Source organism: Schistocerca nitens, chromosome 12 (genome assembly GCF_023898315.1).
Source record: "Schistocerca nitens isolate TAMUIC-IGC-003100 chromosome 12, iqSchNite1.1, whole genome shotgun sequence".
Taxonomy (NCBI): domain Eukaryota; kingdom Metazoa; phylum Arthropoda; class Insecta; order Orthoptera; family Acrididae; genus Schistocerca; species Schistocerca nitens.
Genome location: NC_064625.1, coordinates 20,400,699 through 20,407,782, shown reverse-complemented (window position 1 = coordinate 20,407,782; position 7,084 = coordinate 20,400,699).

Here is a 7,084-nt window from a genome sequence, read left to right as displayed (position 1 = left end):
AGTAGTCCCTTTGCATTCAATATTTATTACTATGAATTACCGTTGTTCAAAAAGCCGGGTTCACACACGTAACAAAAGTGCCGCCACAGCCACTGGCATACTGCAGTTTGCATGTGTGAACTCCCAGTTTTTAGTGGCGCAACTTAAGAGACGTAACTTTTGTCACGCCAAAAAAAGTTCAGCTTGGTTGTACTTCCTTGAGGCACTTCCCAACCACCACTGCTCCCTAGTGGCAGTATTTAGAAACACGAGCGTTCTATCGCAGTTATCGTGGTGTAATTGCTACTGCATTCCATTCGATTACAGTGTTTTTTTTTATTTTACTTACGAAAAAAGTGAAAACAGTGGTCGGCAGGTACACTTTCGCAGCTTCAAAAACTACAAGAACAGCAACCCATCCTCACAGATTTACTTCTGCCACTACCATCTCCAAACTTCCGAATTTCACAGAAGCTCTCCTGTGAAACTTGCAAGACTAGAACTCCTGGAAGAAAAAATAATGTAGAGACGTGGCTTAGCCACAGCCTGGGGGGATGCTTCCAGAATGAAATTTTCCCTCTGCAGTGGAATGTCTGCTGATTTGAAATTTCCTGGAACATTAAAACTGTGTACCAGAGCGAGACTTTGACTCAGGATCTTTGCCTCTTGTAGGTAAGTGCTCTACCGACTGAGGTACCCAAGCACAACTCATGACCTATCCTCACAGTTTTACATCCTCCTATGCCTCGTCTCATGCCTTCCAGGGCAAAGGTCCCGAGATTAACTATCAGTCCAGAACAGATTTTTAATCTGCTAGGAAGTTTCAGATCGCTGAGTTGTCTACTGCATTGAGGCACAAATGTTCGTCTGCTTTATAGGTAGTGCACACCAGGCTGGGAGCATGCTGACACATGAGACAGTGTCAACAAGTAAGGTCAAGCCTGTAAGTATGGATGGTACATTCAAATGTTGTTGCAAAGGAAGACGTTCTGTCGGCAGTAGTCTTAGTGGAGCCTGTGTCTAAGTCTTACTGCTGCAACTGACATAAAAGCTGTGGCAGTGCAGTTTGTTTATTGCTGCATAATGGTGTTCTGCCTAGTAATTATCTTACATCTACATATATACTCCGCGAGCCACCAAGCGGTATGTGGCGGAAGGCACAATTCACGCCAAAGTCATAGTTCCCCAGCCCCCCCCCCCCTCTGCCCCACTGTTCCACTCGCGGATCGTGCGAGGGAAAACCGACTGTCTGAACACATCTAATTTCCCTTATCTTTGAGTGGTGATCATTGCGCGATTTGAAAGTAGGTGGTAATAATATATGCTCTACATCCTCGGAATTTAGTGAGCAGCCCCTTCCGTTTAGCGCGTCGTCTATCTGCAAGTGTGTAGCACTTCAAACTTTCTATGAGATTTGTGACGCTCTTGCCGTGGCTAAATGTACCAGTCACTAATCTTGCCGCTCTTCTTTCGACCTTCTCAATCTCTTGAATCAGACTCAACTGGTAAGGGTCCCATACAGACGAACAATACTCTAAGACTGGACGAAATAACATATTGTAAGCTATTTCCTTTGTTGAAGGACTGCATCGCTTCAGGATTCTACCAATAAAGCACAATCTACAGTTCGCCTTACATGTTACTTGTGTAATCTGATAATTCAATTTGAGATCATTTCGAATAGTCACACCCAGATACTTGACAGATCTTACTGCTGCCAAAGACTGGGCATTTATTTTGTACTCATACATTAATGGGGATTTTCACCTTGTTATATGCAGTAGGTTACACTTACTAATATTGTGAGATAACTGCCAGTCATTACACCACACATTTATTTTCTGCAAATCCACATTGATTTGTTCACAATTTTCGTGTGATACTACTTTCCTGTAGACTACAGCATCATCAACAAACTGTCTAATGCCGCTGTCAATACCATCAACCAGATCGTTTATGTAAATCGTAAAAAGCAGAGGACCTATTACGCTGCCCTGGGGCACACCTGAAGTTACGCTAGTTTCTGTTGAAGTCACCCCGTTCAGGACGACATACTGATCCCTGTCTGTTAGAAAACTTTTTATCCAACCACATATGTCATCGGATAGACCGTAAGTGTTCACTTTTTGGAGCAAGCGACAGTGCAGAACTGAGTCGAACGCCTTTTGAAAGTCGAGAAACATGGCATCAACCTGGGAGCCGGTATCTAGAGCCTGTTGTATATCATGCACACAGAGGGCCAGCTGTGTCTCGCATGACTGCAGTTTCCTAAAACCGTGCTGGTTTCGACAGATGAGCTTCTCAGAATCTAGAAAGGTCATTATGCCTGAACACAAAATATGTTCCATCATTCTACAACAAATCGATGTCAGTGAAATTGGCCGGTAATTATGTGCATCCGATTTTCTCCCTTTTTTATAGATTGCTATGACCTGGGCCTTCTTCCAGTCCCATGGAACTTTCCACTCTTCAAATAATCTCTGATAGATGATGGATAAGAATGGTGCTATATTTGTAGCGTAGTCAACATATTATCTTACGGAGTACCGTCTGGGCCAGATGCCTTCCTGGCATCTAAGGATCTTAACTGTTTTACAATTCCAGATACACTAAACACTATGTCAGCATGCTTGTGTTTCTTCGATACCTGAAAGGGGAAATGATGCTGCAGTCCTCTACCGAAACCGAGTTTTTGATAGCTAGGTTTTGAATTTCGGCCTTCTGTTTATCATCATCAGTTACATTACCCATACTGTCAGCAAGAGAAGGTATTGAATTATTTGTAGTGTTCATAGATTTTAAGTACGATCAAAATTTTTTGGGGTTATTTTTAGAATCTGAAGATAAAATATTGCTTTCAAATTCGTTTGTGGCTATTCCTGATACGCGGAGCGGCGGCGATCATTAAATAACGCAACAAAATACATGAAGACAACTTTATTATGCATGAATATTTACAAAGTCATACACAGTCGCGGCACAAAACAGAACGGGAAGCAATATGGAGGCGCACAGTAGGTCCGCATGGGTCAGAGAGCCTGCTATGGCAAAGATATATCACTCGTAGAGTCGATAGTCGCCACAGAGCCCTTGCAGTGCGGAGAACGGTGGTGTGTCAAGTCCTGTGCCAGCCTGGTGGGGGTGGAACACTTGATGATCACAATAGCACTTGTCCATGGTGAAATCACACGCATAACACTTGGCAGTAGGTGTAGCAAGCTCGACTGAAGCTAGGACATAATCACTGTGCCAACGGGGTGGAACCACCGGTCGTCCAGCCCATGATGTAGGATGCAAGGGGGGAGGAAGGGGGGAGGGGTGGTGGGCCCATCCAAATCATGATAGGATTCCTGGGAAGGAGAGCAGGTGTCGTGTATGTCGGGGTCACTTGCAGAGTGCTCCTTCAAGGTCAACGCAGGCTTCACCTGGTGGAGTGAAACAGTTACTGGTTTGCCGTTGTTAAGTATCGACAATGTGGAAGGGCCTCAGGAAAGGACTTTAAACGGACCAGTGTAGGGAGGCTGCAGGGTCGTCCGTACTGTGTCGTCAGGTAATATGATAAATTCGCATGTGGCCAGTTCCTTATGCATAAACACACGAGGTCTACAGTGGGCAGAGGGCAGGGGAGGTTTGATCTGCACGATGTGCCCTCGGACGCTCTCGACGAGTGCTGGGAGCTCAGAAGAGCTTGGTAGCAATGTATCCTCGACAACTTCGGCTGGTAAAACCAGGGGCTCCCCGTAAAGGATCTCGGCAAGGGAGTTTTGCAAGTCCTCTTTGTATGTGGTGCGGAGGTCTAGCAAAACCCAGGGGAGAGCGTCAGACCACTGGCCACCAAGCCACATCAGTGTGGCTTTAAGCGTGCGGTGCCAGCGCTCCACAAGTCCATTGGCCTGGGGGTGATAAGCGGTTGTGTGAAACTTCACGATGCCACAGTATGAACAGAGGGAGGCGAATAGCTGTGATTCAAACTGCCTACCTTGGTCGGTGGTCAGTGAGGTAGGGCTTCCGAATCAGGAAATCCAAGTGGCAACGAAGGCCCGAGCCACAGACTCAGCCGAAATATCTTCCAAAGGGACTGCCTCGCCCCTTCTAGTGACCCTATCAATAATGGACAGGATACATCGAAAGCCCGTGGAGGGAGGGAGGGGACCTACAATATCAATATGGGCATGTCGTAGATGTCCTTTAGGTATGTCGAAAGTTCCTGGCAGAGGACGTGCATGCCGGCCCACTTTAGATCTCTGACACGGTACACAGGCATGAGCCCACATCCTGCAATCATGTTTAACACTGGGCCAGACATACCTTTCCGAGACCAATCTGGTGGAGGCTTTGATGCCTGGGTGAGCTACGTTGTGGAGTGCATCAAAAACAGAGCGGCGGAGAGCTGCGGGTACGAGAGGGCGGGGGCTACCAGTGGAAACATTGCACCAGACTGGTTCTGTGGTGCCGGGGAATGCACGTTGTTCCTGTTGAAGGGAAGAGGTTGTGTCTTGTTGCAAGGCACGAATATCGGGGTCTTCGGTTTGCCGGCGGGCCAGGTCAGTAAGGTTAAGAGGGGTAGCGATGATGGAGACGCGACACAGGTAGTCAGCGACTACAGTATCAGCGCCTCAGATATATCGTCCATCAGTGATATATTGGGATATGAAATCCATAGGGCGGAAGCGTCGTGGGGGGAGATTGTGTGAGGGGTTACAGATTGCGTCTGCCAGGGGTTTGTGATCTGTATAAATCGTGAATGGGCGACCCTCGACATCGGCTTTGAAATATTTGACCGCCTTGTACAGGGCGAGGAGGTCACAGTCGAAGGCGGACCATTTGGACTGGGATTTGGTTAATTTCTTGGAGAAGAATTGGAGGGGTTGGGGGGTATCCAATACATGTTGCTGAAGAACGGCGCCAATTGCAGTGTCACTTGCATCAGTAGAAATGGGTGCCTCAGGAGCAGGGTGAGCGAGTGTGACAGCTTTAGAGAGGGCAGTTTTGAGGTTTTGAATGAATCGGTCACCTCCAGTGTCCAAGCGAGTTTGCGTTTGCCTTTAGTATCCTTACCCGCCAGAGCGTCGGTCAGAGGAATCTGGATAGATGCAGCATGGGGCAGGTGGCGCCTGTAGAAGTTCACCATGCCTAGAAAACGGCGAAGTTCAGCGAAGTCCTCTGGGGGAGGGGCAGAGGGGGGAGGGGCTGAGGCCGACCGAACCGTCAATGGGGTCGCAGCTACAGAACAATGTCCAGGCTGAGGAGGCGTGTCCACGATTGCAAGAGTGGGTTTGCAGATTTGCAGAAGCTGCTGTTGTGTCTGCAACAGTTGTGCATAGGCTTCATCAATTCGAATACGCAGGTCGACATTCTGAGTGCGCAACCCATCGACGTCTGAACGCTCGCGCAAGAAAGCTGAGAGAGCAGAGGAAAGGTTTGCAGCAAGTGACATACACTCTGAAAGGACAGAGAGTGAACAGTCAGTAGAAACTTCGAGCTGAGGGGGGGGGGGGATGGTGTGACACACCAGGAACACTCGAACCGGAGACGTGAGTCAGACAGCCGGCTTGCAGATTAGGGGAGGGGGCATCGACGCCCAGTACAGGTGCATCAACTTCCGCGATGTAAAATGTCCAGGGGAAAACCTGATCCGGGCAAATTTGAGCTGGAGATGTGAAGAACCTAGCACTGGAATCGGGGAATTGTTAGTAACTATCAGTGACAGTGCAGATAAGGGATCTATGTTAGGGGCGAGGGAGGGTGGGATAACACTAACGTCGGCTCCAGTGTCCACTAGAAAATGAAGTTCGGTGTTGGTGTTCTCGACGAAGAGATGCGAAGCAGATGACAGTGCAGCAGGCATCAGATGAGATGCCGGTAGGTGCCGTGAGGCAGCGCAGTAGGACGTGGAGCCTCGACGTGCCCGCCATAAGCGTTTGGGAAAGTGCACGGGGGATTGTAGCTGCGAGCCGCGTCACCAAAGTTAGCGTGGAACCAGCAGTAAGGAAAGCCAGCTTGCGGTGCAGGAGCATGGCTGGGCAGTGAGGAGGCCAATTGTGCGGCCAGAGTGTACTCATGTGCTCGCTCGGCTATCTCCAGTGACCTTTGGGGCAGCAACGTAAAAGTAGGTAGTGCAGTCGGGCGACCACTGGTTGGCGGGGCCGTTGCTTGCGCTGACAGCGAGGCGCGTGTCTTGCCGCGGCTGCGGGTAGGTGTGGCTTCTGTTACTGAATAATGCGTGGAGGTACTGGTGTTGAATGATGCTATAGGCATGGTCGGCGATGCGCAGGCGTGCTTCGAGAGGCTCAGAGACATGGGACAGTAGCTGCAGTTGTAGCTCAGAAGGAAGTTTAAGTACCCAAATTGTCCAAAGTGCAACGTCTGGTAGAAAGTCTGTGTCCACAAGGGTGAGTAAGTGGCGCCACAGCTGTGACGGGGTACGGTCATCAATGTGTTCGTCATGGATAATGCGTTGGATCGACTCAGCAGGAGGACGGGATAGGCATTCAACGATACAAGCTTTAGCAAATTCGTACTTATTCTGAACAGGAGGCGACAGCAGCAGGTCACTAATAAGATCCATGTGATCGTGCAGGTAACTAACAAGGCACACGAATCAGGCTCCATCGTCTAGGATGCTGTGAATGTCCAACATTTTATCCACTAATGCAAACCATGTCTTAGGGTTCTTGTTTTGTAGGGCTGGCAGTTTTGGGAATCTACAAGGCGCGAGGTACTGAGGAACAGTCGATGCAGCAAACACACTACTCGGTGGTGCAGGCGGTGTAGCAGTGTAGAGTGGTGCCAAATCAGGATTGTAGGCACCAGGAGACTGGTACACAGTAGCTGTACTAACGTGGTTAATAGGGACAATACCACACGATTTACAAGCAGCAGGAGTGCAAGAAGAGAGTTCAGTCTTGACATGTGAGTTCAGTTGCATAGTATAGGCAGGTGCAGTTGCTTGGGGCCCCAGCTGGTGGGAGCACAGTTGGGTGCGGAAGACTCTCCAGTACCGTGGAAACAGGTGCAGTTCGGACTGGTGAGCACACGACCGGTGTTTGCCAAGCGAAAGAACCCAGCGCGGAAGTCGATGAAACGTTGTGGACCGGCGTGGGTG